Source organism: Dermacentor albipictus, unplaced genomic scaffold (assembly GCF_038994185.2).
Source record: "Dermacentor albipictus isolate Rhodes 1998 colony unplaced genomic scaffold, USDA_Dalb.pri_finalv2 scaffold_50, whole genome shotgun sequence".
In the NCBI taxonomy this organism is placed as follows: domain Eukaryota; kingdom Metazoa; phylum Arthropoda; class Arachnida; order Ixodida; family Ixodidae; genus Dermacentor; species Dermacentor albipictus.
Window position 1 is genome coordinate 209,533 of NW_027225604.1, and position 23,244 is coordinate 232,776.

General features: G+C 45.6%; 1 protein-coding gene across 1 annotated transcript in view; it reads left to right on the plus strand.

The window, feature by feature from the left end:
• Positions 1–3,638: 3,638 nt before the first annotated feature.
• LOC139052987 (rap guanine nucleotide exchange factor 4-like) overlaps positions 3,639–23,244 on the plus strand; it is a gene marked incomplete at its 3' end in the record, with an annotated part of 571,300 nt that continues 551,694 nt past the window's right edge. Inside the window, exon 1 of the mRNA XM_070530122.1 lies at positions 3,639–3,782. The remainder of the gene's footprint in view (positions 3,783–23,244) is intronic.

Below are 23,244 nucleotides of genomic sequence, written 5' to 3' on the forward strand. Positions count from 1 at the left end.
TAAGAGGAATCCTTAGCTCGGGGGCTCCCATCGGAATACATGTAAAAGGAGAGTTGTTCTCGTCAACCGCTGCACCAAATTTGACGAGGTGCTGCATTTGAAAGAAACACGTAAAATCTAGTGACCGCTTGTTTCGAATTTTTATTTATGCTGTCAATCTTTTGTTAAAAATTTGCAAACGTCGCAAATTTGCAGAAAAATAGAGTATCAAGTTTACAACTCTGTAAATCAGGAAGGAAAAATTATATCACAGTTAAATAAATAGAATCGAATAGCAACTTTAGCTAAAGCGGACCGAATTGAAATGTTACACATTAATGTCAAAAATTTATTAATATGGAAATACAGCCTTTGCAAAGCCCTTGTACACAACGTAACGAATTCAGGTAAAGTACACATCGACATTATAAATTTGTCCGCTTTGAATGCTCTAGTGAATGCCGTTTACAGAACCGCAATATCTGTTCTTGATGCAGAGCTAGTAATTTTTAGCTTCAGGCATGTATCTTTTTTTCAAACTTTCGAATTTCTGAAAATTTTCTAAAACAAAAAAAATCTGGCCCTAAATCGAAATTCTGCTTGCAAGAGTCATTAGGATTCAGCGTTCTCTCTCAAATGCAACAAATTTCATTAAAATTGGTCAAGGGCTTATCTCAGAAAAACGTTTTTGCGTTTTACGTGTACTTGAATAGGCTGCGTCGGAGTTGGGCCCGAGCTAAATCTTCTTCTTAAAAGACCCCCCACCAGGCCTCGCCATTTTGAGCTAACAAGCGTAGAGCATACATTGCGCGATAACGATTGTGACTGCAAAGTATTACATCGCTACGCGCCGAGGGAAGTTTTGAAATTTCAATCCGAACTCTGTTTTTCCTTCTCCTCGCGGCCACCGCGTTCCAAGCCGGAAAAATGATATCCGTGAAATGAAAATGACTTACTCGTGTACCTGCGGCTACGTAGTCGTGTCCACAGTGTGACGTCGCTCGTGGTGACACGTGACTTCGAGAATTATTCAAGACATCTGTTATCTGTGCGATCTGTTACTTGAATTGACGAATTGAAAATTAGAGAAATAATAAAACACACACACGAAACGGCTGCGTGTTTTTTGTCATACCTCGTACCGCAGCAAGCGAGATGTACTTCTGCTTCGTCTGCTTGTTCCCACGGTCGTGCGGTCACGTGCGCAGGTACCGAAACTATGCCATTTTCTACCGTGTTCTAGGGCGTGACCATACACTGCGATCCGCTTGTTCTGCCTCAGTGTTTGTGTAGCACTGAATTATACCACAAGTCATGTTTACTTGTGCACAGCGTGCAAAATTGTGCGCTGCGCTAGCGAGAGAACAGCTCGCGCGGGACGCCGTCAGCGGAAGTGCGTGTCGCCGAGAAAAAAGAAAAGTGAGCAAAAAAAGAACATGAAGGCGGGGCGGCCTGTGACGTATTCGTCGCGCAATGCTCGAGCTCCGGTATGGGAGAATGCAGGAAGGAATTTAGTTTGCGAAGCCTAGACGGGGCAAGTGGAGAGAGTGTCTTGCTTGGCAGTGGAGCTCGCCTGCTGAAATCATGGTTTGCGGCGCTCAAATATTTCAATCTCGGCTATTAATGAGCCGATTGGAAATTTTTTTCTGGCAAAACGCTCCTTAGAGGACACGTAACAACTTCTAGCGTATAACCAAAATTTCCTATGGGTCCTGGTGAGGATTCCTTTAAGGGCGTGCGACCGACTATATAATGCTCATTGACGCCTGTAGCTTACGCTTTGTACGGTAAACGAAAGTGTGCTTTCTGTCTGTTCGTGGTTAAGCGGCAGCATAGTCGGAGGCTAAGGTGTCAAAACTGTTTCATAAAAAAATGGATTTCGGGCATCCGTAGTTCTATCTCACGCTGACCGCTGTTTGACAAACTTTCGATGCACAATTCCTTCTTACACAAAAAAGCCAAAAGAAAGCAGCCCGCTCTATTTATTACTGCAGAAACCAAGAGTCAGCAAACCTTTCCTCTACAAAAACGCCTTCTTGCACGTGCCCAGTGTCTTGCAGATGCTTAAATTAAATTAAATTTCAGGGTTTTACGTGCCGAAATCACGATTTGATTATGAGGCACGCCGTAGTGAGGGACTCCGGGTTAATTTTCGTCACCTGTGGTTCTTTGATGTGCTCTGCGGATTGTTCTTATGTGAATAATTTTGCAGGTAGCTGGCTATCAACCAGTGTTGTTTGGAGTTCTGCAATGCCTGAACAAACATGTTTGTCTAAGGCAAGCAATTTCGAGTATTTGTAGAATCTCCTAATAAAGGGAAAATGAGACATCCACCCGATCGCAGCTATTGCTACAAAGGAAACCCGCACGGGTTCAACGAAAAAAAAAAAGCTTAGTAGTTGAAGCAAAATTCGTCCTGGTCCGGGATGATCGGGTGTCAATTGCTACGATCGCGTGGATATGTCTCATCTTGCCATAATTAATTACTTCCCTCCACTTTGCGGCTTTCTGCACAACTATTACGTCACATAGAATCTCTGTTCGCTGCAACAAATATGGAAATTCAACGATTTGGTTCCAGTTCATTGCTGGAGAACTGTGTAACTGACTTTAGGCGAACTTAAATGAAGGGAGAGGGAGACGACGGCACTCCGTTTTGGCACTTCCTCCTCGCCGCTGCGTCGTCATAGCTGGGCTTTCGAAGAACATGAACACTGTACACCACAGTGTCTACCTTTGCGTGCACGCTGAACCAGCCACCAAAAGCATGTTGCGATGAAGTGCTATGACACTTCTGCATCAAAAGAAAGATTCAAATACCTTTATTGAGTAGAAAGTAACGGGGTCCGTATTCACAAAAGAAGCCTTTACTCTAGACCTGTTTTTTCGAGCAGAGACCAGCTGACGTTGATGGTGCGCATGCATTATTACCGAAAGCATTCTTCCGGTGACAAGCAGCACTTCGGGCCGAAAAGTATTTTGTATTCAGCTCCCCAGTCCCCGTTCACAGAAAGCTTCTACGGCAGTCGGCCAATGGAAAACGACATGTAAGAACGAATAACTTCGGGAATCCGGGCCCAGTGTACTGACAAGGAGGACAGTGCAACACTTACAAGTCGCACTGCTAGCAAATGCGATGCGACACGAGGTCTGAGGGGCTATGTTGCACCAAAGGATAGCAATGCCGCTTTAGCCTGAACATTGCGCAGTGTTGCGAATCCTGGAGGGGAAAAAGAAAAAGTGCAAGAGTCTCCTTTTATCTTGACGGGAGCGGTTTCGATGGCCCGCGCTTTGGCTCGAATCGCTTTCCCCCACCGCTCGGATTCCAGCGCGCGAGACCGGCCGCAGGTATCGACGGCCTGCCCGGGACGTCTGCACCCCCTCAACCCCGACGAGAAGCGTCCAAAAAAAGCTCCCGGTGAAGTGGCGTCACTCGTGCCGAGCTCGCCATCTTGCGGACACCTGGAGCAACGGTCGGGAGCCACGTGATTGCTCGCCGCTTTCGCTCCCTTCGCCCAGCGCCTGGCCCGTTTATTCGATGCTTCTGTTGGATACCGGAGCGGGCTGTTTTGTTTGCGGCGTCGGAGCCGGGGGCGCCAAGTTTACCTTCGCGCGACGGATAACGCCGCGAGCCAGCCGTCAAACTGCGTTGAATCGCCGTCGCCGAATGGAATACTATGCGGCACGTTTTTGTCGTGAGTCCTTCCGCGTGTGCTTATGCGAGTGAGTGCCATGCAAGTTGGAGACTCCGCGCGCGCATTTGATTCTCGTTGCCCGTGACGCGTTCGACGACGTCCAGACAGGTGAGAACTACTTCGGGAGTCTGCTTGCTCGTGCACTCGCTCAGGTTTTGTGTTTAGAAAAAAAGAAAAAGTTTGTGCACGTGTCTGTCCGTATGTGTTCGGCCCGTTGATTGCTCCATGTGACTTGAAGTTGCGTGTCCTATTCAAGATGAAAGGCGAGACCTACATTACTGTTTTTTTTTTAGTGGTGCGTGTGCTAACAGTTTGATCAAGGCAGACATCGAGTTGCTGTTTCATACACGGGCACATTATCTGGACGTGAAGAGGACTAACAGTTTCATTTCGCAATGAAGGTGGGCCTTGAAACGCGTTTACAGATATCGAGAATTTTCGTTTCGTATACTGGTATACATGCTATATAAAAATTATGTGTTCCTTGTCGACCGGCAATCGGCTTTTTTCATGTAAAGCTATCCTCGTTAGCACTGAAGGCTGACACCTGTTTGATTCTCGCGAAGGCTGAAGCTCGATCTGTTGCTTTACCAGGCTCGCAGCGTGTTATCCTTTGCGCGCTAAGTGTAGGCAACCAAGATATAAAGCGTCGACTTAAGAAAGTCCTCACTATATAGCTGTGAATGGGCTCGTGTTTTAGCATTTAGCCATATCAGCCTCTATCACGTAACTATATATCCTACAATCGATTCAGTTTCTGGCACTCAAAACAACTTTTCATTTCATAGGCAACTGCCCCGTTTGTGTCCAAATGATTACCTGACTTTTATATAACTATTTTCCGCGTTCGTCGCGTCTTTTTCTTTCTTTCGATTCATTTTATTTCCTTTTACTTTGAAGACTCTATGTGATTTAGGCGTCCTAATCAAATTATCCTAAATGTATCATGAAAAAATGCGGTTCTGTTGTACCACAATCAAACGCCCAATCTCAAGGACCATTAAAACCGAAAATCATTATTCTCTGCGAGTCCCATCGGCTCCCTTTCACGAGCTCACACGTAAAAAGCAATTAGGCACGCGGTATTGAATGGCATTTAGCTTTAATGTCCAGTGGAAGCGATCGCATGACTGGGATATAAGTATGCCAAAACGACAGCGTAAAATAGTTGCAAGGAATTTGGCACAGTGCACACACAATAGCGTTTTGGGGTCATACGCTGTCGAAGCCAAAGCGGATCGACCTGCGGACTTTAAAAGAGAGAGAGAGAGAGAGAAGAATACGCGGCAGCTGCAAAGTACTAAAGATCTCTCGACACTTGAACCAGAATATAACTTCTGAAATGCAAAGGGAACGAGCCTACGGGGGAGCTCACGCGCTCTATGATTCCCTCGTGCATGGAAGTAGCTCTCAGCTTTTCTCTCATAATAAATATCTCTCTCTTCGCTCTTGATGAGGGTAATAAGGGCGTGTCTGTCGTTACCGGCCACGCCGCGCGCACTGCCAGGAGTGAGGTTCCCGGTTCATTCCACACGCTGGCGCGATATTTCATACTATAAAACGCCTGTGGGTGACGCTTTCGTCTTCCTTATTTGGCCTGGTGGGCAATATAATTTCATTCCTTTAAAGTAGAATGGAGGGAGTAATGCACCAGGTTAACACTCACCCATCGGTGGCGCGCATTCTAACTTAGGTCATGTGGGGAAAAGAATACCTTTGCAACTCTTGCGCTTCCTGCAAAACAAAATTCAGTAATAGCCGTTCTCTGCTCCAGCGTCGCAGAGTAAAATTATTCGTTTATCTCATCCATATAATATAACATAAGTATGTCTGTGCTGAGCACTGGTACGTATTTTATGAATATTCCGGGGATTTGTTGCAAGGTGCATGCAATGAAGACAGACAAAAGAAAAAAGGCATCAAATTAACCCGTAGTACAGTCCAGTACGATGTATACACACAACTATACTAACAGCTTGCGCGCGTTCGTTCGTATATTTCCGCGACACGTCCGTGAACCCACACCTACGCCACTCGGCACATAACGTTCAATGTGTTCCCAACATCATGCTTCGCAATTTATATTCCTCGACCGCTTTTATTTGTGCACGCCGAAAGTTGGCCATCGACGCCTATTTACCATCAGACACGCTTTTATTTGACGACCTAGCCGGATCAGCGACTGTGAGTTTCTTTGCCTTTTCATTTGTTGATCGGTATGTGATATGCGACCTACACTTTTCGTCGTGCGCCACTTATTTTGCGGGCAATAGGCCATACAGCCTGATAGCGAAAGCTGAGCGTATACGACTCTTTACGGGTCGTTTCATCTTTTGTAGGTACCTCAGAATTTCAGAGCCCGTAAAGGCTACTGCTGCTGAACGCTAGAACTGCTAATATATCATGCACACAGCTACAGACGATGAGAACAAGATAATTCATACCTGTTAGGGAACGGCGCGTTAAATTCTACGCATCCCTAGACGCCTAGAACTCTGATGTGACGCGCCACAAGCGACTGATCGGTAAAACGAAACTTCACCTTGGCGCGCCGTCTCTGTCGTCTTCGATCGGTTGCTAAAACAACATAAAAGAATTGAAATGAACGGGGATCTCCGCTAACGTCAAATCCATGCTAGTGAAAGGCACTGATTAGTGTACAGTCATTTAGTTGTCTCGGCCTAACTTGACTGCTCTTCTTAGCTGCGCGGGAAAGCTTATGGAGAATATGGTATTGACGCACCCAGACTGGTTACTGTTGAATATGAATGTCTACCCTCAGCAAATGTTAGGGTTCAGAAAGGGTCGCAGCATCATAGACAACGTTATCAGCCTTGTGAATTGCGTAAAACTCAGCAAAGCTCCACGCAACATCAGCATTGGCGTACTTCTCGATATCATGGGAGCGTTCGATAACAAGACTCACCAGGCAATAGTGTAAGATATGAACTCCGTTGGAGTTGGCGGTCGTATATGGCGGCTGCATGTTAGACTAGTTCACTGATCCATCAGTCTACATGTCCACAGATGTAGGTGATACAGCTCCGCACACAGTGCATCAAGGAGTTCCCTAGGGCGGTGTTTTGATTCCGACTTTATTTAAGATCTCTCTTATTGCACTGGAGAAGCGCATTTCCAAGTCGTTTGAAATCTATCCGTATGCAGATGACATCTGCATATGGAGCTGTTGTCGCAACAGACGTGTCCTATGAGCAAGATTGCAGAAAGCATTCAATTCTATTAAAAAAATTTTTATTTGCACGAGGTCTAACGATGTCGCCAGAAAAGTGTGCCGCCATTGCTTTCTCTAGGCATGATGTCTCGCCCTACACGTTAAAGGTTGTACACTTTCCCGTTCGCTACGCGTCAAGTCACAAGTTCCTGGGCGTGACAATCGACAGACTAATAACCTTGATGCCCTGTATTCGGATACTAAAAGAAAGAAAGTTGGGTCACACGCGAGCATCTTCCGTATGCTATCAAGCAACACTGGAAGCCACTCCGTAAATTCTCTGCTAGGCATGTATACGACTCTCTCTGAAGGTCTCCTACGATACAGCCTTCCTGTTCGATAGAGTATACCCCAAACCAAAATAAAAGCCCTCACTAGGGTTGCAAGCAAAAGTCCGGAGGGTGCACCTCGATCTGCCGAAAAACGCATCAAGTGTAGGAACCCTCGCAGAAAGCAGACGCCTATCGGTTCCAATCTTTCTGCAGCCGGAGTTTCTTCGAGTACACATGTGCTTTGCCTCCAGACTGCCGGATCATCCACTTTCCTCAGGCAGCGGTCCTGTGGTGCGGAGCTTGCTCCCGCTGAATTATCAAAACCCTTATATGCCGATAAAGCCACCGCAGAGAATTCCTTCGTGCTCCATCGTCACTTTAGTGCCTGGGTTCAAGAACGAGAGAAGTTCTTATGGTCTAGCACTGACATATGTTTCTTTAGAGCATGTCAACACTAGCTACAGGGCTCACCGTCATATTGACACTGATGGCTTCGTTACGCCTACCCCATCTGTTGTTTGCGCGTGGATTCCGTGTGCGAGTGTAACGGCGATTCCGTATGGGGAGAAACGGCGTCGCACGTTCTTCGTGAGCGAAAGCGCGACGCTCGTCGTAACCCCGCGCCACCGCGGACGCGAGAGCACGCGCACGAAGGAAACGAAAACCGCGGGGCGCGGTCACACCGTGCACAGGTCATAGCCGATCGCGTTTGCTGTTGCTCTTGTGGTCGCACCAGGCACGCCGGTTGCCTCCCGGCCCGTCCGCCGACCGGTGTTCCGCTGAGATGACGCGCGCACGGCAACAACGTCTATTAGAATTTTTCCGAGCGTTCCAGTTTGAGCGCGCAAAACGGCAAAGTAGCGTCATCTCGGCCGGATGCCAGGAAACTAGCTCGATGATGACGGCGTGACGCCCGTACACGGGACAAATTTTCGCTGCACTTTGGTGTTAATATATACGTAGAGAGGTTAGGCCCACCGTGGCGGACTTGGTGCTACTCCTGGTGACGTGGTGAGGGATGACAGAAGCTGGGAGGAAGCGCACTCGCACACACACACTCACACAAGCACGCGCACGCCAGCGCTAATTACACTAGCGCAAAAATTATTTATTGTCTCGCAGGGCACGAATCCTGTAGGAATGCTACAGGTACCTCATTTTGGTGCAGCTGAGAGCCAAATCCAGGGCACTGCTACATCTCGTCAGTTGCATTTTTAGGCATAATTGCTGCCGCTCGCGTTCTCGCGCGAGATTCGAACGCTGCACCTGCTTCTTCACACCCGCTGTACGCTGGTACCTGGCAATCGCCATGTAGTTATTATCATGGGAAAAAAACGGAAGACGATTGTATTTTCGTATGAAGGCGACTCCAGTGTATGCTGTAATGGACCAGCCCAAGTTGTTCGGATATTAAAAGCCAACGTTAGGCGTGATTCTTAACATTATTTCTCTGAATACACAGTGTTTCTTGGCTGCTTTTAGCCATTACATCTGCAGAAACCTCACGTCTGTTCTGCGAAGCTACCGGACTTTCCAAATGCTCAGTGTCCAGCGTAAGCTTCGAGAACGATGAGGTGAGATTCGAACTTTCAATAGTGTTCTTGTGAATCGCAGTTCGATGGAACGTTAGTGACGTAACTTTTGCGCAGACACTTCTGTGCCACGGAGAAAGAAAACAAAAAAAAACAAAAGAAGAAATTAGGAGGGGGCAGGGCGCTAGGCAGCTATAGAGCTTCGGCAAGGCCGCTTCCTTTAACGCCATTCCCTCCCCTTCTCTCCGGGGAACATTCCCGAGAGGATTCTTGGAGAGTAAGGTCTTTAGTCCCAGCCTGGTTGTCTGGCCTGTTTAAGAAACTATTTGGTATGCGGTAGCTGTTACTAGCGCCCTCGTCACAATCGATCCTCGTCTTGCATTCTCCTGTCTACTCGCTCTCCAGAACACTCCGCGTTCTCAGCGGTTAGAAATTAGTGATTGTGCATCACACGGCGAAGGCCTATTTTCCACGAGCCTTTCATTTATATTTTTTTAGGACTAAGCTTCAAGATCGTCACGCCGCGCTTCACCTGAGTTTTTTTTTTTTTCTTCCTCCGCGTTTGGTGCTCGCGATGAGTGGGATTGACAGCAAATATGGAAGTCACCAGTGTCACTGCTGTAACTGCTGCGCATGAAATACTTACGGCACATGGTGTGACAGACAAAACCCACCAGGACTTACGAAATTCTTAGAACCTAACGCCATGTCCGGCAACGCTAATATGTTAAGTGTGCGAGACAGACCATCTGCGGTGATATAGCAAATCGTAGTTAAGTGGAATCGCGTAAAGTGAAGTTTTCTTTGTGTACAATTTTGGTGGCGTCCACTTTTGCTCATGATGGAGTTCATACCGCTCAATGCCAGGATCAAAGGACCGATTTCTATTGTGAACTGCCAGAAACGGACGTGCGGGCCAATTAACAAAAAACGCGCGTGGGCACACGCGTGCAATCACAAACAAATACGAATTGTCATATTCTTTAATCCTTCATCTAGCACATTTTGCACTTACGAGGAAGCTTTAGCTTGGGTTCAACTCCGACGCGTCCTATTCAAATACATGTAAAACACAAAAAGTATTTACGAGATAACCACTGGATCGATTTTAATGAAATTTGTTGCATTTGAGAGAGAAAGTTAATTCTAGTGACTGTTCGAAGCGCAATGTCGATTTAGTGCCTGAATCTTGCTAAAAAGATTTTCCAAAATTCCCTAGTGTGAAAAAGATAGAACCACCAAGTTCACAAATTATTATCTCTCCGTCAAGAACAAATATCGCGGTTCGCTAAACGGCATCCATTAGATCATTCAGAGCGGACAAATGCGATGTGTCAAATAATATATTACGTGAGTTGTTACGTTGTGTACAAGGGTTCTACAAAAGCTTTATATTCATATTACTAAATTTTTGGAATTCAGGTGTAACATATCAATTTTGTTCGCTTTAGATGTACGATTAGATGCAATTCACAGAATTGTGTTGTCATCTTTCATTGCTGAGTTACAGATTTGTAAACGTGATAGTTTAGCTTCGTGAAAATTTTTATTTTTGCCAATTTTTAATAAAAAAGTTATGACGCAAGTAAAGAATTTGAAACGAACAGCCACTAGCATTTAAGTTTTCCTTTTAAATGCAACAAACCTCGCCAAATTTGGTGCAGTGGTTGCCGAGCAAACGAATTCTCCTTTTACATCTAATTAGATAGGAGCACCCGAGCTAAAGCTTCCTCTTAAGCAAGATATTTCCAGCACTGCCAAGATGGCACGTCCTACTTCTTCTTTACAAGATCTTGTGTTGCGCACGAAATAAGAATCTTTCTTAGACTTGTGCCTACCTTATCATGAATGTTTTTGCATTTGCAATCCCTCGGCACGTGCTATATATTGGTCTCGTATGAAGGAAGGTCTTTTAATGCTTGAGATCCCGGCCAATTGGACGTACCTGAGTCTGATTATGGTAGGCGAGACCGAATGAGCCCGGCTGAGTAGAATTTTGCTCAGTCTGAGTCCGAGTAAGTCTGGCTGAGAGGAATCTTGGCTCTCCACCTAACCAAAACATATAACTTGCGATTGAGTGTGAGTGAGTTCTGTACATTTTGCCAACTTGTGGAATTGCAAACCTTCCGTAGATATCGTAACCTTTCATAAACTGATAATGGTGTGGCATCGATGCAGAAACGGTGAGGCAGTGCGAAAGAACAATGACACGCTGTTTATAAACTACTGCTGGTGAGTTACACATACTGAAATGAATCCGGAGGATAGGATGTTAATCACATCAGTGATGTTGTAGAAAATCAAAAACATACTCCACTGCACAAAAGCGGTTTTTCTTCAAATATACATTCTGGCTGAGAGGAATCTTGGCTCTCCACCTAACCAAAACATATAACTTGCGATTGAGTCTGAGTGAGTTCTGTACATTTTGCCAACTTGTGGATTTGCAAACCTTCCGTAGATATCGTAACCTTTCATAAACTGATAATGGTGTGGCATCGATGCAGAAACGGTGAGGCAGTGCGAAAGAACAATGACACGCTGTTTATAAACTACTGCTGGTGAGTTACACATACTGAAATGAATCCGGAGGATAGGATGTTAATCACATCAGTGATGTTGTAGAAAATCAAAAACATACTCCACTGCACAAAAGCGGTTTTTCTTCAAATATACATTCTAGGATGTCTCAACTAGGCTGCACCAAGTTTAAAAAAAAGCAATTTACGCGTACTATGCGAACGAAACCAATTGCATGTCGGTAATAGCAGCAACGTGAAGTGTCCCGTAGTTCTTGTTTTCTTCCTAATTATTTAGGTCATACGTATTAATTAAGTTTCCCCTTTCCCCACTCCCAGTGTAGGGTAGCAAACCGGATGCCCGTCTGGTTGACCTCCTTGCCTTTCCTGTCCTTGCTCTCTCTCTCTCTCTCTCTTCGTTGCTACATTTACGGCAGGCAAGTCAACCTTAGGCGTCAGAGCGACTTCAAAAAATATCAATTTCAATTTCTCGACCCGTTGTGTTTGTGCGGCTATTTCTTCCTGCATTTAAAAAGAAAGCCCGCGAAAATGCAAAAAAATATACCACGTGACTGTGACGACCACGCTTTTTAGCGACCTCCGAGGGAAAGCAAACATCTTGCCCAGAGCGCACCACTTTGCACAGCGCGTCGCGTTTGCGCCGGTTCTCAAGCGTCAGCCGCGAACCAATACGTAACAAAGAAATATAGAGAAATAAGATAACTTTACGGGAGTTATCAACTTACCATCTTTTAGTTTTATGAGCACGGATTTGCTTGCGTATGAACGTTTTACGCACTATCTTGTCGTTGTGCCTGTCATCGTTGTTTCAGTTTGTAGCTAAATAAAAAGGAATCCGCTCCGCTAACAAGCCGCCTTCGGCGCCTTTGTTATCGCTTTGGTGTTGGCCACGTTTGTGCGCGCGCGCGATCTTTCAATCGTGCGGCGGCGGCGAGTGCCGCGGGCTCGAAAACCGGTTCGAACCCGACTCGCTGTGCGGAATGATGCACTGGAGGGTGGGTGCTTGCTTTCCCACTGTGCTCATTAAAGAGCACTGTCGTGGCTGCTCGCGATCGCGTACACGCGTGGTACGTTTTTTATATTTTAGCGGGCTTTGCTTAACACACGAAAAAAAAATAATAAAGAGCGCAGTGAAATATAGCCTGTCGGAACAATTTAAATGGATGTTTGCCGAAGTCGCTCGGACACTCCATGTCGGCGTGCCGCCGTAAATATAGCATATAAATGCTTAGTTGAATTAGTATTGCATATTAATTAGGAAGAATACAAATACGAGGCACTTAAGGCTGCAGCTGACGACATGAAATTGGTTTCATCCGCGCAGAAGCCGTCCGTAATTAAAGAATAAAAACAATAAAGAAAGCTCGGTACGTGATAGCTGGGTCGCCCTGCATGGTGGGTATAATATAATAGCAGTTTGCTTACATGATAACTTCTTACGCATTCATTCATTCATTCATTCATTCATTCATTCATTCATTCATTCATTCATTCATTCATTCATTCATTCATTCATTCATTTGCATGAAAACACTGTCGATCCGTTATAGGGATTATTACAGGGGCTGGAGTAAGTAGGCCAATCAAAATATACAAAACCACGCATAAAAAAATGGAGGAATATGCACTTAAGGAGGTAGAAACAAAAGCAAACTTTTTGCCGCTCGTAAACTGCCTCCTTGTACGCGTTCAGCAATTACTTTTATTTTGAGCTAAGCAACAGCAAGCACACCTAACGAATTCCATTCTCCCACTGGTTGCTAGATATTGCGGCTAGGTTTTTCCCAGCATGCACAGAGAATATGCCCATAGTAATCAAGAAGCACATTGACTGGAATATTCATTCACGGAAGAACTCTGGAAGACCACTGAGGTCCATTGGCGTATCTGCTTGTGCGCGGAAGGCACCCCGCACGTCGACACCAGAGAAAATACGCGGACATTCGTTCCTCGCGGTTTCCACTCTATCGTGTCGCAGCTGTCCCCAAGAGAACCTCTTACTGTTGCGATAGTAATTACGTGAATGCTTCAAGTGAATTTTCGCCGTCGGCCTTGCCATGAGGTCCTGCATGTATTTACGTATATATACGCTGTATGCGACGCCATGCAATTCGACATGCTGCATTTGCGGGCTTTGTATCGCACGGGCAGATGCCAACACCGCCAGCGCCACGCGCTTGGCGTCGTTGCGTTAACGTCGCCTTATCGTGGCCCCTTCGCACGGGTCTCGGGCATTCGACCACGGCACGTTGACAAGGCAACCCCTCTGGATGTAGCTGTACCGTGTGTCCCAGCTAACATTAGCCTAGCTGTTCAAAGAAAGATAAAAAGATTAAAATAGCACGGTGCAAGATACAGTAAGAAGACCTACGGTGTTCGTTCTTCAGATGACATATGACTCAATACCGTAAATCTTACAATTGTATTTTGCGCCATTTATTTATCTTTCTTTTTAACGAACAGCTTGGCAAAACATTCTGCAGAGAACTGGGGTGCCGTGTAGATGTATATCCGTTGATTGTTCGAGGTTGAACACACCCAAAGACGCTTGTTCCTTAACTCGTATTTTTATTTGTCGTCTTCATCACTTACAATAGTTTTTCCTAGTCATGCTCGAACGGTGTAATTGCCGAGTCTAATGAAATACGGATATCAGAGAAAAGTGTCTTTTGAATGGCGAACCGAATATTATATTTTTACACTCCCAAATGAGCTAAAATGTGACGTTTGTATATGTTCAGTGGCATAATAAAAATGTAGAGCGTATGTGCATTACTTCCTGCGTGCGTGTGTCATGCCTTTCGCAAGATGGACGTCCGGTCAACTGCGTAGCTTACAAATGAGGAAGCACTGCTGTCAGCTATCCGGAGTGTCACAGGCAACAGGAGCAATCTAACAAAGCAACAGGGCTTTACAAGACGCACGTAGAGTGTTGTGTTAGTTGAAAGAAGTGTGATACTACAGCACCGCAGATTGGCTTATAAGGGCGCGTAGATGGTGAGCGTGGACAAAAAATAAGTTGCTCTGCCTAAAACTAGACATAAGCAATTCGTATGTATTCGCTGTCCACACGCGAGGCATCCTTATTGAATTAATGAAAATTATTACGCGGAAGTTATTTGCACCGCGCATTCACTCAGGGGCTGGTGGCTAAGCACGACAACGCGGACGTCGTGCAGCAGATTTATTTACTTATTTATTTATTTATTTATTTATTTGTAATGTCAATTCTCTAATGAGTGCACTAACAAGGAGGGTAAACGAAAGAAAAGCAACAAACATCTAGAGTGCACTGAGACATCAAGACGCGGCATAATCTTTCAAGCACACGTCTAAGGTGTGTTCATGTACGCGAATATTTCTTCTATTCATTACAGAGCTTGACAATGCGTTCCACAATTCAAAACAGTCCTCATTTGCATCGGTCTCTCTTCCTCCACTGACGTCCATGTTCGCGTTGTGCAGCACATCTTTTCGCAGACAACTGCCAGGCTAAAACTTATGTGTCCAAACTGTCAGGGGCGCCTCATGAAAGGAATATCCAAGAGCTAAGCGGAAACTCTCCGTCTTGAAGAAAACGGTGAGGGACCGTTCGACTCATCGAGAAGCAGCTGCTGACGTCAGGGGACGTCGTTGTCGTCGCAGACGCTCATCAAGGAATTCTGCTCTCAGCCCACAGAGTACACGTTCCGCGAGGCCTCTTGCTGTCGAAACCGCTCCACCACCGCTGCAGAATATATCCAAAACGTGCATTGATAATGGAGCAGCTGAAAAGAATGCCGTGGATGAAGCACGACCACCGTTGCAAAGGATAAGCCCTCTGGATGAAGTACAGCAAGGAGTGGCACCACAGTGCTCCCCACCTCACCCAGATCAGCTGACAGAGCTTGACCGCCGAATTGTGACAAGGCTCAAGTCTTTGATAAATGCTATTCGCATGCTTGTGGGTAATTCGAATGCGCCTGCAGCTCGAAGCGCAGTGCAAGTGTTGGATGCCCTGAGCCCAGTGCTTGCAAATCTTGCGTATGCACAATGGCTCTTCCAATGCCTTAACTCGCTGATAAAGGGCGTAGTGCGATGATTCTTCAGCGAAATGCCAGAGGACCTAAATCATGTATCTCGTGTTTTCGCCAATACGTTCTTACGTATTGGTTTCTTATACTGATTTCTTATAGTGTCAACATGTGAACCAAACGTGGCAAAATCGCTAAGGCTCTTTAAGTACGAAGCCTTTATGGCGTCAACGAGAGGCAAATCCAGCAAAATAAGTGCTTACATCCGCACAGAACTAACCTATAGTCTCCATTCGGTGCAACTTCATGACATGAACCAATGCATGTGTCTCCGCATTACAAGATGTTAAGTGGCCTTCCCCCTTATCGGCGCCTACATGTCGACATCTAGATGGTTCGACTGCTACCGATTGCGAGACATCCTAACTGTGACTCCTGGACCCTGGATTATAACTGGTGACTAATGCTCGTCATGTGATTACGGAAAGGCCCAAAATAGATTACAGGAGCTGGAAACTTCTGGAATTTGCTGCCGACTACGAATTGGGCATTATGAGCGATGGCAGTCAACGTACTTACGTGGCTCGAGCTATAGCAGTTGCTTGCATTTGACTTTAGTGTCCCGGCGTCTTGGTCAAAATCTTCGATAGTTCTCCGACATTGAAACGCATGGCAGTGGTAACATTCCCGCCTACTTGAATATTACGGGGTTTACCAGCGTCTCCTTTTCTACTTCCGGACAAGTAAGGCGGTCAACGTATAAGAAAAAGGTGGAACAGACATCCAAAGAAGGATTTGCCTGAAGCATTGTGGACCTTATTACACCTGTACTGGAAGCGTCTGGAATTACACCTTTGCATAAACAATAAAACGTATGGATTTGGACATGCAACTTGAGCGAGTTCGAGCGATTCGGAGAAGGGTCTAGGGATCCTACAGGCGCACCAAATCAGTTCATGAACTTAGAGAGGCTCGACGTACACAAAAGAAAATCCAACGTCCTGTCCAGGCTGGCGGAACAGCGGTAGAAGATGTTCTGCAAATCATATGACCCTCACAAGCCAGTGTCTATCATATGGAGGACGGTGCACCGTCTTGGCTCATCTCTACAACAACGACATCCATTCTGCGCCTCAGTCCTCCATCAAGGCCGTTCGTAGGTTGATATATCCGAAGATTTCAGTGTGGTCACCGTCAGCGGCGAAATTCTGGGCGAGGTTCCTGCGACATGCATTTCCAGAATTGAACATGCCCTTCTCACTCGAGGAACTAGAAGCGGCTCTGGCCACATGTAAGCACTCATCGTCACCACAACCGGACGGCATCACTCAAGCTGCTTTTGCCACCTAGGTGAAGATGGCCGATATCGACTTCTGGAATGTTACAACCAGTCATGGAACGATGAGGGCTGGATGTGCAAGATGCGGATGGGCGATCCGCTGACCGTTACACTTACCGTGTAGACCTGGAGGGCGGTGTTCTTAGGCCCACTTCGTTCAACCTGGCAAACATTGGACGCCGAGGTTCTACCACATACAGTCAACCTTTTCATATATGCTGACGGCATACGCACATGAGCCTCAGCAGTTACACGTCGCCAGGTGCGTGCACGGCTCCAAAATGCAGTGACCCTGACATCGTCGTAAATGCGTGTTTAAGGCGTCAGCATTTCGACCGAGAAGTGCGCCTTAGTCACTTTTACTCACAAACCTGACCTGGTCATGACCTGGTCTGTTGACCACCAAACAATTTCATACGCAAAACCTCATCAATTCCTAGGTGTTATTATCGACAGATACATTTCATAGAGCCTCCACATCTCATACCTGAAGAGGCTTAACTCTATAGTCCATATACCAAGGTTTCTTGCCGGTAAAACATGGTGCACATCCATGGCACCTATGATTCAACTATGCAGGACATTCTTGCTAGGATACTTGCGGTATAGGACACCAGTGCTGTCCAATGCTAACGAAACTAACAACCATGTCCTACAGAGCATTCCAGGCCAAGCCTTTCGATCATGCCACCTGGCTACATGGCTACCTCGATGTGCTTCACTCGTCGCAACAATTGCCACCAGAACAGACCACTCAATAATGACTTATGTAGCTGTCAACGCACTCCGGCCAATGTTCGCCATATATCCAGAATCTCTGACCGCCATCGCGCTTGCTTGATTGAGAAAAAACCAAAGGAAGCGTTTTCCAGATCAATTGCGGCTAATCAGCACTCTTTGTCATTGAGTTATTCGCCCGCAACAAGAATGCCAACCCTTTGGTGCTTGAAAAAGCGTACTGAGTACCTTGCTGTTCCAGGAATTGTGAAGAATGCTAGCCTGACCACCACGGCTCTCAAGCAGACCAAATTGGAACTTTTGCATTGTTTGTACAATAACCAAATCCCTGTTTACATGGATGGGTCGTTCGCGGAAACTTCGACGAGCGCCATTGTTATACCATCTCAATCGGTCGTCTTCAAGTTTATGGCACGGCACGATATCTACAGTTTCCGAACTGGCCGCTCTACGCGCATCTGTGGAATACATTAAAAAAAAACGCCTAGCAAATGGGCAATACTTTGTGGTTCGAAAGCAGCCCTCCAAAGTTTGCGAGGTTTACGACCTGGTAATATGACCAGCTGGTGTCCTAAGTCAACGAAGTTTCCCATTGCGCTTCTCAATGAGGACAGGACATCATCTTTCAGTGGCTGCCGGGACATAGTAGCATAGTTGGAAATCCTCTCGCCGATGACGCTGCCCGACGTGCCCAAACTGGAGCACCGACAATCCTTATACCTTTAACGAGAGTAGTCGCCGCGAGAGAGCTTCGGAAACTCGAGCGTACAGTCACGTTGAGTTATTGGCATACACTGCAGAATTCCAAGTGTCGATTATACAGCCTCGACCCATCAGTGAAACTGTAATTACTAGCAAATATTTTACATGACACAACACTGCCGTGTCGACTGGGGGTAAGAGTAGCATTCACTAACTCCTACAACTATGGTGTTCGAATGGCGGACTAACCGATGTGCGCTAAGTGCAAATGTGAAGAGACCTTCAATTGTCTTCTGTACCACGGTTCTCGCTTCGATAATCGACCTAAGACTCTCCAGTGTGCCTTGAAAAGACTGGACCGTAGGCCATTCACAAAAGCAAAGGTCCTGGGAGCCTGGCCTCCCAGGACCTTTCAGCAGCGCAGGAAGCCGTTCGAGCGCTTCCTCCGTAGCAGAAGGCAACAGACTTGAGTGCCCATCTGTACACAAGCTGCACCTAGCTTAGTGCATGTTGTTAAGAACGGCCAGTTGCAGTGCAAGTTTTGCCGACCAGTTGCGAGTGTGGCGGCAACTTTCCTGGAGCGTCGCCGCACACCTCTAGCCACGTCGTGACTAAGTCACTGTCTGTGAACAACAATACGTGCGTCCTCGACTCTCCGTCGCTGGAGCCGAGTTTGACGAAGTAGCCATTATGACTAAACGAGCTCGGCGGACCAACTATTGTTACTGAGCCGCGGGAACGTCTACTGACACCCCTTCCCACGCGCCTACCAAGACGCCAGACAATGTGCGGCCGGCGGGCGCGCTGCAGCTCGGGGAATAAATGCCCCTACGGTGCCAGGTCGTCTCCCATACGGTGCCTGTTCAACTCGCCTACGGTGCTTGGACGGCCGTTTCCGTCACCTGGGTATGGGGGGAGGACCGAGTGTTTATAAACTTCTGTTGTGCGGCTGCTCAGGACACTCTCTCTCAAGCAGTCATGTTAGACTGATGTACTTTCTCAAACAGTCATGTTAGACTGATATAAATACTGTAATAAACCCATATTCCTCGTTCTCGATGAGAAGCAGTCCTTCCCTTCATCAACGTCCTCAGCCTGGATACGTTGGACGACGGCATGGGCCAGCTACCTTGTAATTCATGCCCGACTCCAATCTTGACAAAGGATCACGAGCGATGGGATTGAACCCCCAATCATAACAATTTCAAAGGGCGATATAGACTCATGTCTTTTCTCTTTTTTTCACTCCTTGTCCCCCTTCCCATGTGTACGACAGCAAACTGGACTCAGTCTTGCTAACCTCCCTGCATTTCCTTCCTCCCTTTTCTCTCTCTCTCTCCTCCATTCATATTTATAGTGCAGACGCTATTTCTTCTATTTAACATTCTCTGGTAGCCTGACCTGCAGTGATAGGCCCTACTGTGTGTCACCTGTAGTGTGTGTTCTACTTTATTTTTTGAGATTTGACATCTTGCTCTTTCTTTCCTCTTTCCTCCTCTTCTTCATATCTTCCATATTTAGGTTTCTATATCCTCCCTTCTGAAGGGTAGACATGTGTTGGGCCCCTTCCGGTAGCAGTTGCCAGCCTGCTGCTCGCTTTCCCTTTCCTGTCAATTGTATATATGTTTTCAAAACAAATAATAATAATTCCTGCATATTCCAATTGATATGCTTATATATTATATTCGAATATAAACTAATATTCGAGAACTTAGAATACCGAAGTCTGGAATCGAATGCGATTTGAATCGCGCAAGGGCAATTTTATTCGTATAATGGTTGACCTTAACGATTTTCACTTCTCAAGTAATTCATTCAGCTTTCTCTTCTTTTTATTTCTTTTCTCTCACAGATTCTTTCGTTTATTGCCACAGGTTTTGGCATTAACGAGCTGCTGCGTTTTGTTTGTACGTATATAAAGCACAGAAACAGATAATATTTGGGGCACTATACTGCTAGTGGAGGGGGGTGGGGAGCAGAGCAGTTATGATAGTATCCCACTGGGTTTTCTGAAGCGTGATCTGTTGGATAATTGCCGTCACCTCCGTATATATATCCTTCAACTTTCATCTTAACAGATGTGCTTACCCTTTATGCTATTTAGGTTAAAATGTGGAAGATTTTTCATTCAGGATTGCACGGACCTTTCAAAACATCATTTTCCTCACGCGATGACCTTAACCCGTTTTCTACACGGCATGGAACAGCAAAAAAAAAAAAAGCACGAGAAAGTGCGGTCTAGGATACGTCCTCCCTAAGCTCATGTATACAGTAGAAAACAATGCAATGCAGTACATTAGAATACCATACAATAAAATACAACTTTATTTCAATCAATGCATTAAGATGAAGAAGGCGGGAAAAATAGAAATCATTTTACGACGTTTCCAATCTCTTTCCAGTAGTTTCCAGCGGCAAGTCACCATCGACATTTTAGCTGGGAATAACTAAGGAAATGCAGTAGAACTTGCACGCTATGCAGTCATACTTAAGAAAGAAAACCGCATATCAGCTTGGGCAGTTGGCGAAAAAAAAAAGAAAATAGAGAAGATCTGCCGTAGCTTTTACTTGACAAACGGAGAATTGATAAGAACATCGTTTATGGACAAGGTTACCAACATTTTAAACTGATTTAATTTGATGAGGTGGCGCTGACGTGCCTAGCCTTACAAAATAAAGAATTCATGCACGGCTGAGTCACCGATGGTGCCTATAGTAGTGTGTGGTCAAATATTGTTGACGGACGCAGAATACATACTAAAGGCAATGAAATACTTTTGTTTTTTAAAGAATAATACAATTGGGTCGAAAGATATCGCAGCCGGTCTTTCGCATTTCTGTTCAGATCCTTTTTTTTTTACTACACTTCATTATTGTCCTAAGAGAAAACGGACTGCTTCCAATATATTGGTTACTTCACGCTGTCGAAGGGCAAAACAAATCTTTCTGTCGGCATGAATATTCCGGCAACTGCATGTTCATTTATAAGAAATGGACAAACTACCCGTGGGTTGTTGCGGATGAATTGCGTTATCTTGAAAGGCTGAGGCACTGGCTAAGACGTAGGAAGTACGGCAAACACGCTCTGCTCTTGCAACGCTGCATGCGGGAAGCACGGTGAAATATTCACCCTAGTGTTTCATATTTCATGTTACGCGGGGCTGGTCCAGCAGTCCGCCAGGAAAAGTGCACGCGCGTGCCCCAGTAACAAAAAATAATTAAAAAGAAATAATGTGCTCGTGCGTTCCAGAGCGTCACTTGAGACAACGAAAACAGATTTCCTCGTCAGCAGCGCAAACCGCCGTACGCTCGCCCGAGACTGTTAAGATGTGCTTTGAAAATTTCATTCCATGTCAAGGCAATGGTTTAAGCTAACGTTGAACACGCTGCAGCTCACGCTTTTAGTTACTTTTTTGTTCCTTTTCTCGCGCGCGCAAACGCAGTCCGAAATCGTCTTCCGTGTTCCTTTTCAGTGTTGTTTGCAGAAGGCCGGGCAAATATTTAGAAAGCGAACCTCAAACGGATATCCTCGGTGGCAATGATTACATAAGGATCAGAGCTTTCATCAAAGTTTAATCACAGTTCTTGGTTAGGCAGTGCGCAGTCTCGTTAAAGCTACATCCGTTACCGTAAATAGTCCTGATAGCGCGCCATGGGGTCCTCGTTTTTCTCTTATCCCTGTCTACCAGCGCTGAAACCAATTGCGTTTACGATAATGCCAAGCATGAAGCTGTTCTAAGGTTTTGATAACTTTAGATTTTCGTTATAGGCGTTTCTCTGCGAACATGAACTGCGAACATGAAGACTGTTTTCATTTCCACGGTGAAAAACGGGTCAAGCAAACACATCACATAAGAGAAGCGCAAGGCAGCGCTGAACACGTTCTTTTGGTTCTTTCCTTCCGTTTCTTTCAGCTGGTTTCCTGCCTTAGATGCGTAATGAACGTTCTACTCATCTAATATGCATTTACACTACCAACATGTGGTATTAAAAAAAATATTCATAACGTAGAGGTATCAACACTTTCGAAAAAGAAAAGTAAACGCTTCATTTCCCAAACGTATGTCCAAGTTAAGAATACCGTTGCTGTGCCTGGGACTCGGAAAAAATTGCGTCGTTTGATCAGCTCGAGCGAGTAAAGAAACGCGTTGGCAGTTTTTCTTTCTCTTCCTTTCTTTTTCTTTTTTATTACCGTGACCTATGATTTTGTTCAGAGCTCATCACAAACACGTGTACAGTTAGGATGTCCGATTCTCAAGAACCGATAAGATTACTTACGGCTTAAACGTTTATTCAATGTCTACAGAAGAACGACTGATTTGGGCCAGGATATATAAATTAATAATCCACATATCATCCATCCACATTAGATCATCCGTTAAAGCACAAGAGTACAAGCACCATAATGATCTATGCAGGCAGTGTTTCGTTCCCAAGGCACTGCACGAGTGGAATGAGTTGCCGTATGAAATTGTCACAGCAATGCCATCTGTTTTCGAGAAATTATTTTCGCGAGATTTATTTAGTTCAGACAAACATCGCTTGCCCTGATATGAAAGCGTCAAGTTATCTTTCTCCATTATTGGTTCATGATGTTCACCTTATATGCGTGTACTATTTTAATAGTTATTGTATCAGATTTTTATTTATTAGATGCATTTCATTCTGTATTTTTAGCGACCTATATTTGCATATACTAGCACAAATCCCCCCTTCTAATCTAATACGTAACATTAGACGCTGAAATTAAGAAAATAAATAAACAAATAAACACGAAATCGGACAGCTGTACTAAGTAACGTTAGTAGTTTTGTCGGCTATATAAATTGCAGTAAATATTAGCGTATTAATTGAATTAAGCAGCATTGTGTCACGCGTGCACAGGCAAACCCGAACAGATGTCACTCCATGTCCGCGGGAACTCGGTGTCAGAAGTCGGACGGGATAAAGCTCACCGGCAGCGGCGGGTGAGCGCTTCTTGCTGCCTTTTGCTACAGCACGTCTTCGAAACGTGAGATTACGCGGCCTTTACCTCTAGGTGCGCGGGAACTCAACGCACACGAAGCCACGAGCTGTCTCGGCCCTCGTAGCCTTTGTAGCCGTCACAGACTTCCTCCCAGATGGGGCGCGAGCTCACCTGCATCCCTCACTCTCCCTTAGCGCCTCGCTCACCCCTTTCGCGGCCAACGCTGGGCGAGCGGG